The sequence below is a fragment of the Tachypleus tridentatus genome, unplaced genomic scaffold, assembly GCF_004210375.1.
Source record: "Tachypleus tridentatus isolate NWPU-2018 unplaced genomic scaffold, ASM421037v1 Hic_cluster_2, whole genome shotgun sequence".
Taxonomy (NCBI): Eukaryota; Metazoa; Arthropoda; class Merostomata; order Xiphosura; family Limulidae; genus Tachypleus; species Tachypleus tridentatus.
The window spans coordinates 19,573,370-19,592,046 of NW_027467782.1; the positions used below are offsets into that span (position 1 = coordinate 19,573,370).

Below are 18,677 nucleotides of genomic sequence, written 5' to 3' on the forward strand. Positions count from 1 at the left end.
ATGGCGAGGCTAAAATTTAAAATTTTCTTTGAAGTTGGCTTTCCATTTTCCGTAAGAGCTTTATATCTTGTTGAACAACGTGATCTAATTTAAGAAGACAAGGATTATAACTACTGTTATTCCAGGGGGATGGGGGCACTATACAATTTCCAACAAGATAATATACAACTGTCCTCCCATATAGTGAAGACGGTGTTAAAATAGACTCTCAGTGGTGGGAAAGATTTTCAATAACTTCTCGTAATGCCGTCTCACTGGCATGTCTGTGTTACCAAATATTAACGTGGTGAACCCCAAACCACGTGTAAAGTTACCTGCATTTAGAAACTGATTACCTTTACTGTAAAGATTTTTGAACGTATTATATGAATTTTATTCTCTTTCAACATAACTCCAGTTACGACAGAAAGTGTTTGTATCCCTTGCGTCCCGAGTAGTTTTTTGCTCATAACTTAAAAAGTATCACGATAAGACTTATAGAAATATAATATATTACAAATATTATACCAATACACATCTACATAAATTATTTTGTGAATTAAACTGATTGAGGTATGCAAGAAAGCATGTAGATAAACCCTTCACCTATTGGAAGAGTATTCTTTGGTCAGACGAAACTAACATCAAGCTTTTCGGCCAAAATTACATTGATCTTAAAAGGGTCGGAGTAAATTCAGCCCACTCTGAACCTAAAGCAGTGACTAACACCAACCAACACTGCATGATCATATAAGTAAAGAAAGGCAGAAGAAGTCAGAGAGCACCTGACACTCCAGAGTACATATGATACCCAAAACCAAAGAGAGAAAAAACAAAATACAGTGCTCTATTTATTGTCGAATTTTACCTTTTTCATTGACGTTTAACATTAACTTCCGACAGATGAAGATATCTTCCAAGATCAAAATTAAATATTTATTTGAATTTCGCACAAAGCTACACGAGGGCTATCTTCGCCAGCTGTCCCTAATTTAGCAGTGTAAGACTAGAGGGAAGGCAATTAGTCATTGCCACCAACTGTCAACTTTTGGGCTACTGTTTTACCAACGAATAGTGGGATTTACCGTCACGTTATAACGCCCCCACGGTTGAAAGGGCGAGCATGTTTGGTGCGACTGGGTTCGAACCTGCGATCATCAGATTACGAGTCGAACTCCATAACCCACTTAGCCATGCTAGGCACAAAGTGAAAGATATACTCAGTAATAGATATTAACTACTTAATAAAATAAGCTGTTCAAAACTGTTCAACTATTATCTTTGTGAGGTTCACGTTTCTCTTGACTAGGCCCTGCATGGCCAGGTGGGTTAAGACGTGAGACTTGTAATCTGAAAATCGTGGGTTTGCATCCCCGTCGCGCCAAAATGCTCGCCCTTTCAGCCGTGGGGGCATTATAATGTTACGATCAATCCCACTATTCGTTGATAAAAGAGTAGCCCAAAAGTTTGCTGTGAGTGGTGATGACAAGCTAGCTTCCCTCTTCTTTTACACTGCTAATTTAGGGACAGCTAGCTAGTGCAGATATCCCTCGAGTAGCTTTGTGCAAAATTAAAAAAGAAGCATCTTTTAAGTATCAATCATTTTCACCTACCCCATAAGTAATGGCTTGAAAAATATATGAATGATTATAACTTATTTGACTAAATCTTCAAATATAAATTTTAAGAAAAATACATTTCCTCATTACCAAACATTTCTTACATTTTCTAGGACCCAATGAATAACTAAACCTTAACATCTTATTAAAAATATTTCAATTTCATATAAATTTGTACTCGCATCTTAAATTGCCTTTATATATTTCCATTTTAAGATTTTAGAATGATATTAAATAGGCTTCAACTGCTACTTATAAACAGATGTGCAAAAAATATTAGACATAAATATTCATACACGACAAACAATGCTCAAGATGAATACATATGAAAACTGTTATATAACAAACAACCTTTCTCTGGTCACATTTTATAGTTTTTTCTCAATTAAAAATAACTTATAAACCTTTCCATTTACACCTAGTGATACAGTATGACCTTTTTAGTTTGATGTAATAAGTGGCAATGAAGATTTATTAATCTATTAGAGTACTTTGTTTTAAATAAGACACTATTTTTTATTACTTTAAGATTACTTGTCAACCAGTATGTACAAAGTATACTTTGTTTTGTTTCTATCTGCCATAAAAGGATAAAATCAAACACTGCAAATGTTTGGAATTGTTGAATACTTTGTGAAATATACAGGCAATGGACACACATTACTAACAATTAATACAAAGTTATTACCGTTGGTTCACTGAACAAAGCAATTGTTAACCTTCTGTTTACACGTAGATACCAGAAAAGTAAAATTGAGTTCATCTTTGTGCTACACCTGTTTCTGTTTGTACAACTATTATTCCAACAGTTACTGTCAACAGTTACTGACAACAGTTACTGTCAACAGATTCATTTATACTCATTATTTTATCATTATGTTTAAAACTGGCAACTGTTAATAACTTCTGAATTCTTATATATTGGAAACATGTTGCATTTGAAGATCTGTTCATGCAGGCACAGCTTAACATTCACTTTTGAAATGGCAGTAGAACAAGTATGAATAATGTTAATACCAAACTTTATTTCACAAGTAGGATATTCTATATTTATCAGACTATCATTAACATTTCAAAATATGACATACTATAAAAAATACAAATGTACATTTACAATATGTTATTGTCGAGAGGCTCTTAGCATGACTGAAGTGATTAATTGTTTTATGGTGTGAAGTATAAAAAGCTCAGAGCTTTGGCTCTAAGTGAAACCAAGATTGCAAAAAAGTTAACCTTTTAAACGTTTATGAAATAATTTACATTGAAAAATTAATTTTAACAGCAACTGTCACTTGGGACAAGAATTTTTGCAAGACAAACGTAAACAGTAACTGTCACTGGGTACGTGTACTTTTGCTAGATTACTTAAACAGCAACCATCACTATAAATGGGTAATTTTGCTTGTTACATTCTAATTTAAACCTACACATCACCACCATCAATTAATTTTGAACAATTATAAAGATTAGAAGTGATAACTTCAACAGTTTTAACAAGACTCAATGTCAGACAAATGTAACATCCTTAATAAGCATGAACCAAAGTGATGACAGTAAAACCAACTACAGTAGTTTCACAACTGCAAATTTACTTTCTTCCAAAGCTCTGAATTCATATTCGTAAAATGACAAATGTGGCACACAGAATATTATACATTTTAGTTTATACCTGACAACATGTTCATATTTGATTGTTTCTGCACTAAATGAACAGTGCATATTTCAGCTCTGACTTGTAAAAATTAATATTTCCAAGAGAAGATGTAGCAAATACAACAGTAGAGAGTTTGGATTAGTGCAACAATTGAAATATTCAGATACTTATATTTAAAGAAAAAAATACTATACACTGTAATAACTTTGAAATACCAAAAATTATTCTTAATTCAACATCACAGTAAAAAAAACATCTTGACAACAACAGAAAAGAAAAAGCCACAAGGGACATAATTTTAACTTGGCTGGTGTAGCATTAATGGAAACCTTCATTTGTTAAATAAACAGTCTGAGTAACATATGTTACTGTGTTTTGGTAAGATATTTTATATAGTTCTAAAAACAAGTAAACGAAAAGAAAAACATCTGTAAGTAATCCATAACATGAAAAATCTTCAAACCTGCTATCAAAGTATGCTCTACAGCTAAGGAAAATATGGACCTCATAATTCAATAGTAGTACCTCAGATCCAAGGAAATAATAGATATGATGAATTACAAAATTTTCCTCATATAAATAATTGTTATTATTCTGTATTGAGTTTGGTTAACTTACTGTCTTGCCTAGAAAAAAACTATTTTAAACTACGATATATAAATAAAATAGAAGTTTTTCTAAGAGATTTTGAATACTTGTCCAAAAAATAATACTTAACTTTGTACACTTGTCTTTCTACTTGTGTTTCAACAACTATCATCCAGGTAGTTCTAAACTTAAATATTCCATTATATTTTTCCTTCTACTTATTACTACCAATCACTTAAACTGGTATCAAATTGTTTTGTTTCTTTTTCTTGGAAATTAAGTTTCAATGGTGCATGAAGGAAACTTCAGAAACAAACACACTGAGAAATCGGATCCTCCCCAAAAGTGATTACTTGTTGTGCTTCAATTCTTTAAAGCTGTAATTTGTTGCACATTTTGCTGGAATTATTTTAATGATTCCCTTAAAACTGTCACCATACTTTATGAAATTTCAATTTTCTTAATTTTACAGACAATAACATGATTCGGGTTAGTTTTCATAAAAGAGACGTACACATTGTCAGATGCTGTCACTGTTCGGTGGATAAAATCAGGATTTTTGGCTGAATACTGGCAGCATCCACTCAGGTTTAAGGAATTAATTCAGAAGGAGAATTTTTTCAAAAGAAAGTTTCCAAAAGCAATGAACCATCATAAAACACAAACTTTGAATTCAAGTCTACATTTTTTTTTACAAATAAACCATTATCAGTTACACATAAAACTACCCAATAGAAGTACAGATTTAGTCCTTTTTATTAAAGGAGAATACATTTAGTTAACCAAATACTTTTCACAGTATTGTATTTTGACTATTAAAAGCTGTACTTTGACGGATTCACTGAACATATTCATAAGTTCTTTTCTTCCAACAATACTGGAAATTTCCATTCTTATACAAAATAGACAGAATAATAATAATCCTCAGACCACATATACTGAAGAAATCTAACTAACTGTAAACATTATATAAACAAAAGAATGACTGAAATGTTTTGTAGATATCAGATATTTAGACCAGTTTATCAGTAGATTCTTTGTATGATGTGGTCATACTGAAACAGATATGTATTTTAATTGCTCCATTATAAATTCCTACTTAGTTTTGCATTGCCCTAGGATTATCTTGTTACTTTTTGTTATGAGTCAGCCTCTTGGACTTGATCTGAGACAGCACTTCATATCTCAATGAATTTCTCTTGTGCTACCTAAACAAAAAAACAAAACTATCGTGACAGGGGTTTAGTTTAGAGAGAGAGAAATCAGAAGAGTTCTCTCTCCAACTGGGGTGTTCAGGAACTTTGTAGTTCCTCTTCGTCCCCTTACATGAGAAATGTTTTAAAATATCCGTGGGGTTTTTACTTTATTTTTAACATTTCAAAAAATGGAGTGGTGTATTTGTGAGTGAGAGGAAGGACGGGAGAACTGGACGAAAGCAGCGAAAGTGAAGTGAGCCAATCCTTGGCTCGAGGACGGAGTACACTGGCAGCTGGCGAATTGATTTTGAAATGTACTGTGATTGATTAGATACCCTGTGACTGGGTAAACGGCCCTTTTCAGAATAAGGCTGGGATCTACAGGTCCGATGCCAGAGATTTTGCTGTGGGGGGAAGACCCCCCTGTTGTACTACCTCCTTCTCCCCAGGATATTTATGCTCATCAGGATGTCACTGTATGGAGAGTATCCGGTAATGAACAGTGATCTCTTCCTGTATAGCACTGGACTACAGATTTGAAACCTAAAAATGAGAGGAAAATATTACTTTTATGACTTTCAATGCAAGTTCATTTTGCTATAGTTTGAGCATTTGAAATAATATCTTACCATGCAGCTCTGTACCATAGGTAGTGCAAGAGGTAAGTAAAAATGTATCTCAGAATGGATGGTATAGATATTAACTCTTTTATTAATAAAGCAGAGAACAATGTTTCGATCTTCTTGGGTTAACCTGAAGATGACTTAAGAAGGTCAAAATGTTGTTCTCCACGTTATTAGTAAAAGTGCTAATACCCATACCAGCCATTCTGAGATACAAGAAGTAAGTTTGTCCAGGACACAAACTTGAAGGGGCACTAATTACCAGCTTGACTAACAAAGTGAACTTTTTGGATTTAGTTTGGAGAGAACTGGATTTATATGTCTCACAGAGCACTAACAGACATCTGTATGATTTACAAGAAACAAATCTGTTTTTATAATGTGATCTGAGATGTATAAGGAGACTATGATAATATGCAGAACCAAAATCTGGCCTTTTCTACCAGTAGAAATCAAGCTTCCAAGACACAACTGGAAGCAGTTATGGAGGATGTCACCATTGACCTTTGATCAGGTGTTCTGTGCGTTTCCCATTTACTATAACAAGAGTATACAACCAATGCAACATGTGACATGCTGAATCACACTGGCTTGCAAATTTTCCTTTATGGTTCATTACATTACCACAAATGTTAGTTATGATAAGTTCCACCAACACAATAGGTTGTTGCTTTAGCTTCCACCTTATTAATATCTATTTGTTTTCTCTTTCTAGTATCATGACTTGTGTCACAACCAAGAACTGGTTATAACATAAATCATACAGGAATAACTTTAGCAACCAAATGTTTATTTATAAAGATACAAATGCATGTGATGTTCTAAATGTGTTTTTAACACATTCATAAAACAGTACCAATTACATAAATTTAAATGTTGGATGTCTATAAAAATTGGTTTAGATTCATTTTATCACTTTATGTATGAGAAGAGGTAGAGAAAAAAGCAGATAAGCATTGTTCATTTTACTAGCCTTAATATGAGCACTAAAAACAGATATCAAAGTTTGTCTTACAAAAGTGAAATAAATAAGCTATTATACTAAACATATTTTTTACATTGTTTATACATTTCTTCAGTTATTTCTAGTCAAAAGTAAATATAACAACAAAACCTATCTACATAATATATTAATTTATCACATAAATAAAACAACATGAATAAAATATTAAAATGTGAAAATTCAATTTATTTGGATCTATTACCTTTAAAGCATTTCTCTCTACTTGCAGATCAAATACTTGAATTAATTGGTGCCATATTTCTTTCCGACCATTATACTGAGCAAAGACAAATATCTTTCATGACAGATTTAACTTCTTGCCACACATGACTTGTCAAAAAAAATTATTAGCTGCATCTCAACACTTCATTTCATTTCCGTTCTGATCTGTCACAGTGCAGTTGAAATATAGCCATGAAGTCCAGAGAGAGATGTACAATGCTCTACAAAAAGAAAGGACCAAGAGTCGTTTCGAGATGGAACGCCTAGGAAGGGGTTTTCTTTGCCATTTCTTAGAATACCAGTTAAAAAAACACTGAGAAGACAGAGTTTAGGTCCCAAAAGTATAATGGGTATGTCAAGTAGGCACCTAACAATGGCCACCAGAAGGAGCCTTGTTCTTGTCCAATGTTTCCAACAGGATGAATACCTGAAGAAAAAAGCATATGCACACTCAAGTCATGTTCTTTACAAAAGAACAGCTATTTCAGAACTTCCTCTAACATCACTTTTTTTAAAAACAAAATACACAAATAACATAACAATGAATGAAATGGACATCTCAGACTGACTATATTGTAAGATAAACATAACAAAAACACTTCAACAGTATTAAAGTAAAAGATGATCTATAAATCAAATTATTATTCAGCGAATGGTTAATTGGACTGCACTCTACCAAACTGCATCAAGCATTGAATATGCACTGTGTATCCTGTTACACTTTATAACATAAACATATTAAGAAAACAAATCAATTTTAAGACTTTTTTGTTTATTTTTAGAACCAAAACTCAGTAAATAAAAATAATGTAAATAATAAATTACTAATTATATTCAAGCTAAAGAATATACTGCACCTTTCATCAACAAAATTATGGTGAAAAGTAAATCTTTGTATATTTCAAACACAAACTGATAAAAAAGCATGAAACAATGTTTAGAAAGATTCAACAGTTAGGTATAATTATAACAGGAGGTAAAAAAAAATTAATTTTACAGTAAGTTTGCAAAGCAGAAGGTACTGATAAAAGTTTACAATAGTTGGGATCTTTTAAAAGCCTGTTTTGAAACCTTTTTAATGGGTATATTTACAGTAACTGTGCACTGTAGTAACTTTCCATGTCTGATGGTGATACTAAAATGTAGGAATTGTTGAGATTTTGTTTTCAAACTTATAAGAACATGGACAATCTTAGTGAGTGGATAATAACTTGAGTATTATAAAGTTGGGTGTGAAACTCTGGAAAGAACTTGTATTTTGGGTGAGAAGAACATAAAGGCATTGTATAGAAATAAAATAAATTAGATGTGATTAGTAAGTAAACAGACTTCTCAAATTTATCTGTAGAAATTCTGAAAAAGGTATGCTGTATGTGCACTCTTTCATCAAACATTAAGAACCTGCTAAAGTCCTGATTAGATCAACCACACATTGGAGCATATTTAAGGAGTGAAATACAGTCTGAAGTACAAACTTAAGAGTTAAATAACAGGGTAATAAATAAAAGACTCTAACAACTCCTATTTTAGTTAGACCTGGTAGTTAGGGTACCTAACTTCCTAACTTACAATCTGAGAGTTGAAAGTTCAACTTCCCATAAATGAACATGTTTGACCTACACAGCTGCCAAATGGCTTGCAAATATGCTAGCCGACCCAAAACTAGTTCAGATTATGAGCATAAAAAAAAAAAAGAATAACGATTACTTTAGCCATAAACTAAGGCATGTACATATTTTCATAAACTAGTTCTTTATGGATTTCAAACACACAATATATAAAAAAATAGCATGCTAAATATATTTTCTGTCTGCTACACATCAGTAACAATGAGGAATTTTTCAATATCAAAACTTATCAGTTGGAGGTAATATATGTTGAATGTACATTTAAAATTCTATTTTATTTTACATTAAATAAAAAAAACATTTTTGTCTGTCTCCATAGACTAATAATGTACAGCTAAACACAAAACATTTCTTGGCAGTACCTAAGAGAATGCAAGTTAATTAGGTCTAGGGTAGGATGGATCATTAAGTTGTAATTACTTTCAGAACAAAATGCTTATAAAATGGCATAACATTGCTTTATCACCAATTACATGTATATGTTATCAGATCACCTCTGAAACTATAATATACAACTTCTTTTTAGCATTTCAAAAGATCATATAATAAACTTTTATATATATGTAGACTTGTATATGATTTATTTCATCTATGACCACATGTGTACTTGTTTGTGATAAACTGTAACATGCACGTGAGTTATACTCATTAACAAAAATATCAATCAATAGACAAAGTCAATTACGTCAATCAACAGAATTTGCAATCTGAAGCAAATCACAACAAATATCAAGCAGACAGCTTAAATGTTTAAAGATATGACTGTTCTATACAATTCATACATTTATATTTGAATAACAGACAAACTTTTGGTTTCACATATACTTTTTCTGAATATGTGCATGAGAAACAATACCTAAAGTGTATAATCAACATATATGTACGAAGCTTCCTGTGATCTCATGAAAACCACTCACATTTCACAGGATGATATCTGCTTGTTTTCCATTTGTTATCAACTTACACCTGCAACTTTCTCACATTACTAACTCATATTCAATACAGATGCATAAGTTACATCTGATAAATTATCTAAACATTCGACTGAAACAAGTCTATGTTGTCTCCAGTGTACTGAAAAACAGGTATTTCTCATACAAAACTAAAAGCACCAGTGGTATATAATGTTTTATGAAGTCATCACAGTTTTAACAGAAGCCCAATCAACAACACATCCAACTTCCTTGAGTCACTATTTCAGAACAATTTCCAAAATTAAATACACTAAAAACAGTCTGTTCATCCTTCAGTAATAATAATAATATAGAAAAACGTAACCAAGTACTTTCAGAGATACTTTTCAAAATAAATACTCTACACAGCTATTAAACATTCACAAACTCTCTTTACCTACTTCGAAATGAAACAGCAATAACAAAGATAGGACAGTACTGATAATCCAAATATATCCTTTATTTTCTCAATACTAAAAAACATATATCTAAATCTTGATACCATTTACTGTTTACTCATTCAAATTGTCTTTTTTGAACTTATAAAACACTACACACAAATTTGTGAAAAACCTGTCATTTATGGTACAGTTCTGAATACAAAGAAAGAAAGAAAGGTATTTTCTGCAACATTTATAGCAAACACCTAGGCTGGAGTCCTATAATGTTTAGGCATGGCCATAACAAATTCAGAACTGCTAACCAAGTGGAAGAAAACTAGTCAACACCAGAATCACTTAATAATATGCTACTTGTAACCAAATATCAGGTATAAGATTCACCACACAGCTGAAAGTATGTTCAGTAACATAAGCTATTTTCAGACTACACTTTATACCATACACTGTAACAGAATGTACAAATTAATAATTTGGTGGTAAAAATAACAAGACTGAATAATTAATACTAGTTGAAGCACCAGAGCCAAACAATATTTATCTGTGTTTTTAAGAGTCAAAGATCAGACACATGTGAACAGAAAATTGCCAGGTGACTTATCAATGATGTTACTTCTATTTTTAAAGGGAATAAAATAGTTACTCTAGAAATTGCAGACCAGTTAATATTTGTTACATTAGTATGTGAAGAATTCTAAACACATCTAATGAAATAAACTTGGCAAAAATTCTAATGAAATACAACATATCTAGGTTATCTTGGAGATTTGGTTAGTGTAGCATAAATAAGAAAGGCTTATTTATAAATAATCAATGGTTTTACTGTCTTGAAATGTGTACATGTTCTACACTAATTCCTGTACATTGAATCCAAATATGATATCCATTTATCACCATCACATATAGATTTTCCACATGTCATATATACTTCAACACAAGTGATTTATTAAAATAATGACAACTAATATTGACCAAGTAGTCTTATCAATCTATCTAGAACCCACAAGAAACACACAATAAAACACATAAATGTTCACTTTAGTAAATGAAATAGTAATTTCATCTGAGTTAGTTTTTTCTACTCCACGATTTGTAAGACATCCTTATGTGATAGAAAATATATATATATATATATTATTTTTGAAATTTGCATATATGAATTATGGCAAATCTATAAATAAAACCAAAACTTTTATGAAGTTCAAATTCATAAGCCTGTGAAATCAGTTAAAAACATTAGAATTTCCCTCTTTTCAACTACACTATGTAACCAAATTTTTACTACACTATTAACCAAATTTTTCTTCTTCCTGGGCAGAAAATGTTATTTCCCAATGGCTCATGCCTAAAGTAAATGGAAATGACCTATTTTTCTCTTCAAACTGCTTTTGTGACCTGGGAGTGTATAACCAAAACATAATGGAAGACTGTATTTGGGGGCTAATACTTGAAAGTGATTTATATTACAGTCACAAATCTAAAAGAAAACTACTCACTTCTTAACATTTGTGTATAACTTTACTGTAGATACATGTGAATCTTCATACATATGTTGCTTTATTCAGACCTTATGTAAATGAAAATGTGCAAATTTGCCTGTTTTTACATAGAAAATAGGTTAGTTTCTAAATTCATTATCCTGATCACAAAAGCAAAGTTTGAAGGGAATAATGGCCATTTTCTTTACTTTTACAACATAAGTAATTAAGAAATACCATATGCTATCCAGGAACAAAATTTGTGTTGCATAGTGTTATCCAAATAATCAAAATATTATCATAATTTAGTATTACCATTGTGAGTTAAATTCAAGGTTGCTCAGCTGAACTAATTAGTATTATGACATGTGAAAAGAATCAACTGATCAAAAGTGTAGTATTTCTCATTATTTTATTTTTATGTCAATTCAAGTACCATGAGAGAACAGCTCAAGAGTTTAGTAAAATAAATTAATGAGCCCAATGATTAATTAATTATCAAATTCAAATAACTTTCTTGCTCTAGTGAAACATGCTTTCATGAAGAAAATCAAAGAAGATTCATTGAATGTAAATCTATCCTTATTAATCTATCAAGTCTTATTTTTTAAAGATTTTATTGTAAAGGTTGTGGACTGAGAGTTCTTTATTTCAAAAACTAATTGGGCTGGAATTTGCTAATCGATTAATAGTCATACCTCATATCCTTAATAGATAACATTCAACCAAACGATTATTCTCATAAGATACATAAAAAACAGACAAAAATACTTATGATATTAAATGTTGGATTTTGACACCTGTGGTGGGCACAGCAAAAATAGCCCATAATGTGGCTTTGCATTTAACCCTTACTGTTTCTTACCACTGCTCCCTGTTGTGTATACTAACAACAGCATCACTAGGCTCTTCCAAACCTTACTGTTGTATATACTAACATCACTTGACTCTTCCAACCCTTCTGTTGTACATACTAGCAACAACATCTAGTGTATTAAGTATATATGTAACTACAGCTGATATAAAATAGTATAAAACTGACTTTTATTAAGTACAACTTTTTCCTTTGTTTTAGAGGACCAGTAATTTGTATAATACAATCACATTTAGTTCTAATACATTCCACGTGTGTGTGTGTGTGTGTATATATATATTATTACTATTTACAAATAAATCTTTAAATTTCACTTACTTTTCTTAAAACACAGAACAGTTACAGTGATTTATGACTATTATCTTAGTTTCACTGTAAATACCTACACTATCTATTTTTTAACTTTTCCTGTATATAAAACTACACTATCAGTATTAGCTGACAATAAGTAGTTAGTGTGTTAAATTAACAAATCTAACATGTATTGCTGAATGAATTTAGTAAAGCTATTTTATGATATCTTTTTATCATGTAGTCAGTTTATTATAGATTAACCTTCTGGTAACAGGCATATTAAACTGTAATAATGAAATAAAACCTACTCAGAGTAACTGAAAACACCTAATTACAGTTCTCACAGTGAGTGTTAGTTAAACTTAAAATGGTAAACTGACTCTGGTTCTGAGTCTTGTTCTCAGATTTTACTGATTATTCATATCACATCACAATTAGTAGTAAGTATAAATACCTACTGCAAATACTGTGTAATAAAAGATATAATCTGACAACCCCACATATCCAACTACAATATGGATTTGTTTGGGTGTTTCAATACTGGTTTTAAAATACTGTTATTGTTACATAATGTAATTAATTACTTTTAATTTTGTAATGTTAATAAAAACGACACACATGTAAGGGCTCATTTCATGAAGCTTACCTAACAATGAAAATTAGAATGAGTAATTTGAAATGTGAAAGAAACTAAAAAAAAACAGCTAAAAAGTAACATAAATGGACATAAACATTTATAAGAAAATGCTTCTACAGAAATTAACACTATCAGAAGTCAACGTATACTGCAAAGTTGTGTACGGAATTGAGAAGTAATTATTACAGATCTCTACCAGCAACAAGTTATGAAAATGTTAACGTGCACTTGTTTTTCTTACCATCCTGGAGAGCTTTCTGACATTTAAGCAACCAACAATGGATGTATAACATCTTTATAATATTAGATCTACACAGTTCATACACTTACTCGTAGAGTACCAAGAAAGATACCATCAAACACTCTATGCTTCCTAGAGATGTACAGCCGATGACTAAACAATTAACGTATACAGTCACAAATACAATAACTCCTTTCGAAGACTCTCTCATTAATGTTTAATCTACTTAAAATGTATCCTCCATTATGGCTAAAATAATTAATATTTCTGTTATCTTAATATTTCAGACACAGTAACATCCCTTATAAACATTACCTTTCATGGCTAAATCATTTCTAAAATGCAAGCATACACACTTATATATGTGTGTGTGTATATATATACATATATTATTTTATCAACTAAAATTAAAATATTAATTAATGACATACAGTATTAAATCAATATAATAATTAATAACAAACAATATTAAATTCAATCATAAATTAATAATAAACAGTAATTAAATCAAAATATTAATTAATAAAAAACGGTATCAAATGAAACATTAATTAGTAGCATAAGTTTTAAATCAAAATATTAATTAATAACATAAATTATTAAATTAAGATATTAATTAATAACAAACAGTATTAAATTAAAATATTAATTAATGACACAGTATTACATGTAAGTCACATATAAAGGAAATTTATGCTCTGCAGGTTAAAGTTTAAGGATCCTTAATATATAGTAGACTTAGGATAAATTTTGCAAACACTGATTGATTGAATGATTAATTGGAATTAAGCACAAAGCTACACAATGGGCTATCTGTGTTCCGCACACCTCGGATATCAAAATCCGGTTTCAAGCAGTTAGTCCGCCGTACCAGTCGGGACGTTTTGCAAGGATAGTTAAAACACGAAGAAGAATGAAAAACTCGAACAAATGAGTCATGGTAACTCATACAACACTCTAAGTCACCTCTCAGCTTGAATACTGTACAAACTACATCACAGACAGTACCGGATATAAAGGGGTGCAACCCGTGCAATAGTGCTTGAGAGTGTTTGTTTGTTTTTTGGAATTTCGCACAAAGCTACTCGAGGGCTATCTGTGCTAGCCGTCCCTAATTTAGCAGTGTAAGACTAGAGGGAAGGCAGCTAGTCATCACCACCCACCGCCAACTCTTGGGCTACTCTTTTACCAACGAATAGTGGGATTGACCGTCACATTATAATGCCCCCACGGCTGGGAGGGCGAGCATGTTTAGCGCGACGCGGGCGCGAACTCGCGACCCTCGGATTACGAGTCGCACGCCTTACGCGCTAGGCCATGCCGGGCCGCTTGAGAGTGTAAATTCAGTGAAATGAAGAGAGAAGATGAAGGGAAACTATCCAAGAACCCACGATACGTTTACAAACACGTTGAAAAAAATCATATTGAATGTTCACATTTCCACATGCATCAAAGCAAAAAAAAAATCAAATAAAAATGTGAGAGATGTTCTACTTCTAATCCACTATAGACATATTATGAGAAATAAGTTAGCTGTTTGATATAATTTAAGTTTTACATAGACAAAAGACAGGGGAGTAAATATGACACAAGTGGTGTCAGATAGTAACGCTATACAGGCTATTATCTATGATAGTAAATAATGTTAGATGCTGGTGAGGTGGAATTTATTGTATTGGCTTGTCATTACGTATTACAAAGAACGTTTATCTTGTCACAAATGTTTTTTACTGTTCCCACACTATTTTATCGAATGTATTTCCATTACGACCTGATGAATTCTGATATCGTACAACCAATATTACCGTCATTCGCGTACGCAGTAGTAATTTTGAAGAGGTCAAGATGATATTGTTTTCTTTTTATTGGAAACATATGGTATAGTTTCAATGAAAAGAAAGATTTAAAAATAAATCATTACAAATCTCATTGTCATGTGGTGTCACAAAAACGTCCAAGAAAATGTGATATATTTTTATTAATTTCCTTTTAAGATTTACTACTTACTGTTTAATTGTTTGTGAATTTTTGGTAAATCCAGCTTCCCCTAACCCCTATATCATGTGGGTTTATATTTCAACATTGCCGTTAATATACGTGTTATTCATTACTTTAACAAACAGTATCTTGACAGGGTCTTGTAAAGTAGGGGGATGAGAAGTTATGCATCCGCTTAAATTTTAAAATAATGTGAGAAAATATTTTATACTAAAATCATAAATCATTAAATAGTTGTTGTTTTTGCTACACATATAATTATAGCATAATATTTCATTATACAATGTTCTCTAATTCCTATAAAAATACACATAATCACAATGATCGCTGAATGTGAAGGGAGAATATAAAACAGTTTCTTTAATTCCCCAAGAGTTATATCAGTTTTGTAGTCACATAAAGGTACTCATTCTTCTACTTTGATCAGAATATCGATTTTCTTATTTTATCCTTGTGTTAGTGCAACGAAAATATTTTATGTAAAATAAGTTACCCTTATTATATTTCATTGTTCACACGCTAGTTGCTCTATAATTATATTTATTTAGCAGAACCAACATTACAACCACCATTAGACTAATTAAGGTGTTTTTGGTGTGAGTTTCAGGCTCTAGAAGTAAAGATTCGTTTGAATAAATGTTTAGAAATAAACGTTTAGTAAACACACTTATAGAGAATCATTATAGCCATTCCAAGAAAGCATGTTCAAATATCTTATTTTACGTAAGTGAAAATAATTAAGCTAAAAGTTTACTTAAAACTAATATTAATGAGAAAATTCATTCGTCAACTTTTGAGTAAATACAACGTTAAGATTATACAGTTGGTAAAGGTTCCAGATCCTGTTCTTCTACAGTAGAACCGACTTTTTTCTTGTCAATTCTTTTAACTCCACCTCTAGATAGTTGTGTGACCTCTAAAATTAACAACATTTACGAGTTTACAAACACCTGTAAGCAACAAATATTTTAGATCTTCCACACTAAAAAAAGTTGTATCCATCTTTATAGAAAAAAACTGTTTTCCTGCCTCGTTATAACCACGGTAACCTAAGTCACCTGGGAGGTAAAATACAAAGTAATGGACTAATAAAATGGACAATTTTGTCAAAGAGTTCACATTGATAGTGTTTGTTTGCAATATAACACATTCACACAGCTGAACTGGACAGATATCCATTGGCATCTTATGGATTTACCTTTAGTAATTTCGAAAGAGCTTATATTCTACAAAGCTCTGTGCAGCAAGAGATGTAAGACCTGTGGGTATCTCAAATAATATTACTATTTCCTGAGGTGTTCAGATTTGTATGCTCGACTCATGTATATATTTGTAGTAAACTTTATATCCACAGATAAAGTATTTATACATCTTTTTAAAACAGATACGATCTGGCAGACACCTAGAGATTTTTGGAAGAAAACAGTGGCTTGGGTTTTGTAATGCACTTTGTTTTCTATTCGATTTGTTTTTTAATTTCGCTCAAACTACTCGATTGCTATCTGCGCTAAACGTCCCTAATTTAGCAGTGTAAGACTAGAAGGAAGTCAGCTAGTCATCACCGCTCTCCGCCAACTTTTGGGTTACTTTTTTACCAACGAATAGTGAGATTGACCATCACATTGTAATGCTCCCACGGCTGACAGGTTGAGCATGTTTGGTGTGGCCGGAATTCGAACCTTAGATTACGAGTCGAACGCCTTAACCCACCTGGCCATGCCGGACCTTTTCTATTGAAAACGAATAACTACTTTAAAAATATCATGAAACTTTCATGTTCCTTTGTGTTTTCAGCGTTTAACAGGGTTTTCTTTCATTTTCTTTAAAAATGTGATTAAGTTTTCTCTTACATATCCTCTAATTAAATTTAAATCAGTTTTATCTTTACTAACTTTAATTGACCTGTACTCTTTATTTTTATAATTTTAATCACCAAAGTATAAGTTTCTATAATTGTATCTCTTCTTGCTGTAGTGTACATTAGAATTTTGTCTCTATCATCTCACTGACAAGGACTCGAATGCACTTTTATCCTTTCACTAACAAATACTAACATCTGTACAGTTTATCAAAGTACATGTTTTGTCTGTAATAAAGGTTAAAATATTGGATATACTCACTTCATTATTGATTAGTTTACTGTTTCTTACTTCTCATCCGTCTTATGTTTCTGATGGTAAAAGTAATTATAATTTAAATTACAATTATTTTCAAAATCAAGTGTAGTTATTTCTCAAGACCGTTAATAGTGTCGCATATCTTACTGTACACATTATTAACAACACACAGACAAGTTAATTTGTTTTATATAAGATTTATTAAATTATTGTGAATGTCTCAAGACAGTGAATTTTTTCCGACGACTTTACTAGGAAATGACAAAACTTTATAATAAACTTATCTTTTCCAAACAGCGGGTTTTTTATGAAACTTCTCGGGGATATTCCGTGATGTGTTAATTAACTGCTACATTTCAGTCTATGTTTTTATGAAAAATCTAATTTAAGCAGAAGATGGTGATAAGGATCCAAAGGACTATGAAGACCTTAAAAGAAGAATATTTTGCTTTCCGTAATTAAAATAATATTCAAAATTACTAGAAGTACTTCTGTAAGGTCCCCGAAAGTGTTCTTCATAAGTAAATTTAACCCAAATTAAGGGTGTGAAATATCTTTATTTTTTGAAATTCATATGTCACTCTGGGTTGAAGTGTAGAGAGTGTATAGTACTTCTCGTACGTTTTAATGACGTCACGACAGTACAAATTGCAACGTGAAAACTTCTCTTATGTGACGTCATTTTAGTGTCTGATGATTACCTGCCGGACAATTCCACTGTACTGTGGTGCGAGTAATTAAAATACAAGAGTCCTCCAGGTTACCTTCGGTTTCTTTTCGGGGAAATAGCATACTTCAAATAAAATCAAGTTTCCGATTGTGGTTGAGTCGTGGAGAACCTAAAGATTTCACAGGTGGGAATTTCGAATTGAGAAAACGAAAACGTGATCGAACAAACCAGTTCTGTAATGTTTTTAAGAATTTGTATGTGTTAAAAATTAGGATCGGCTAGCAAAAATAGTGCTTTATAGCTTTGCTCGAATGTTCTAAACAAACTATGGGAAGTGAGATTAAATGTATTAATTTTATACATATCATAAGTTATATTACGAGTTTGAATTAAGTTCAACTTATTTGCATATTACTGCAGACTGTTGCAACTGTATGGGAAACACATTCTGATTCAATACGATCTGAAGTTCACATTTTAAAAGTTACCGTTTCGAGAATACCAT

General features: G+C 31.5%; 1 long non-coding RNA gene across 5 annotated transcripts; it reads right to left on the reverse strand.

Annotated features, from left to right (window-relative positions):
• Positions 1 to 2,603: 2,603 nt before the first annotated feature.
• LOC143242547 (uncharacterized) lies at positions 2,604 to 13,767 on the reverse strand. Of its 5 annotated transcripts, none has more exons than XR_013022905.1 (3): positions 13,703 to 13,767; positions 6,865 to 7,311; positions 2,604 to 5,579 (listed from the first exon to the last, which is right to left on the reverse strand). It is a non-coding gene; the product is annotated as an uncharacterized LOC143242547 (long non-coding RNA). The 5 variants fall into 5 exon arrangements; XR_013022903.1 differs by having other exon boundaries at positions 13,477 to 13,724; XR_013022904.1 differs by having other exon boundaries at positions 2,604 to 5,048; positions 13,477 to 13,718.
• Positions 13,768 to 18,677: the final 4,910 nt, after the last annotated feature.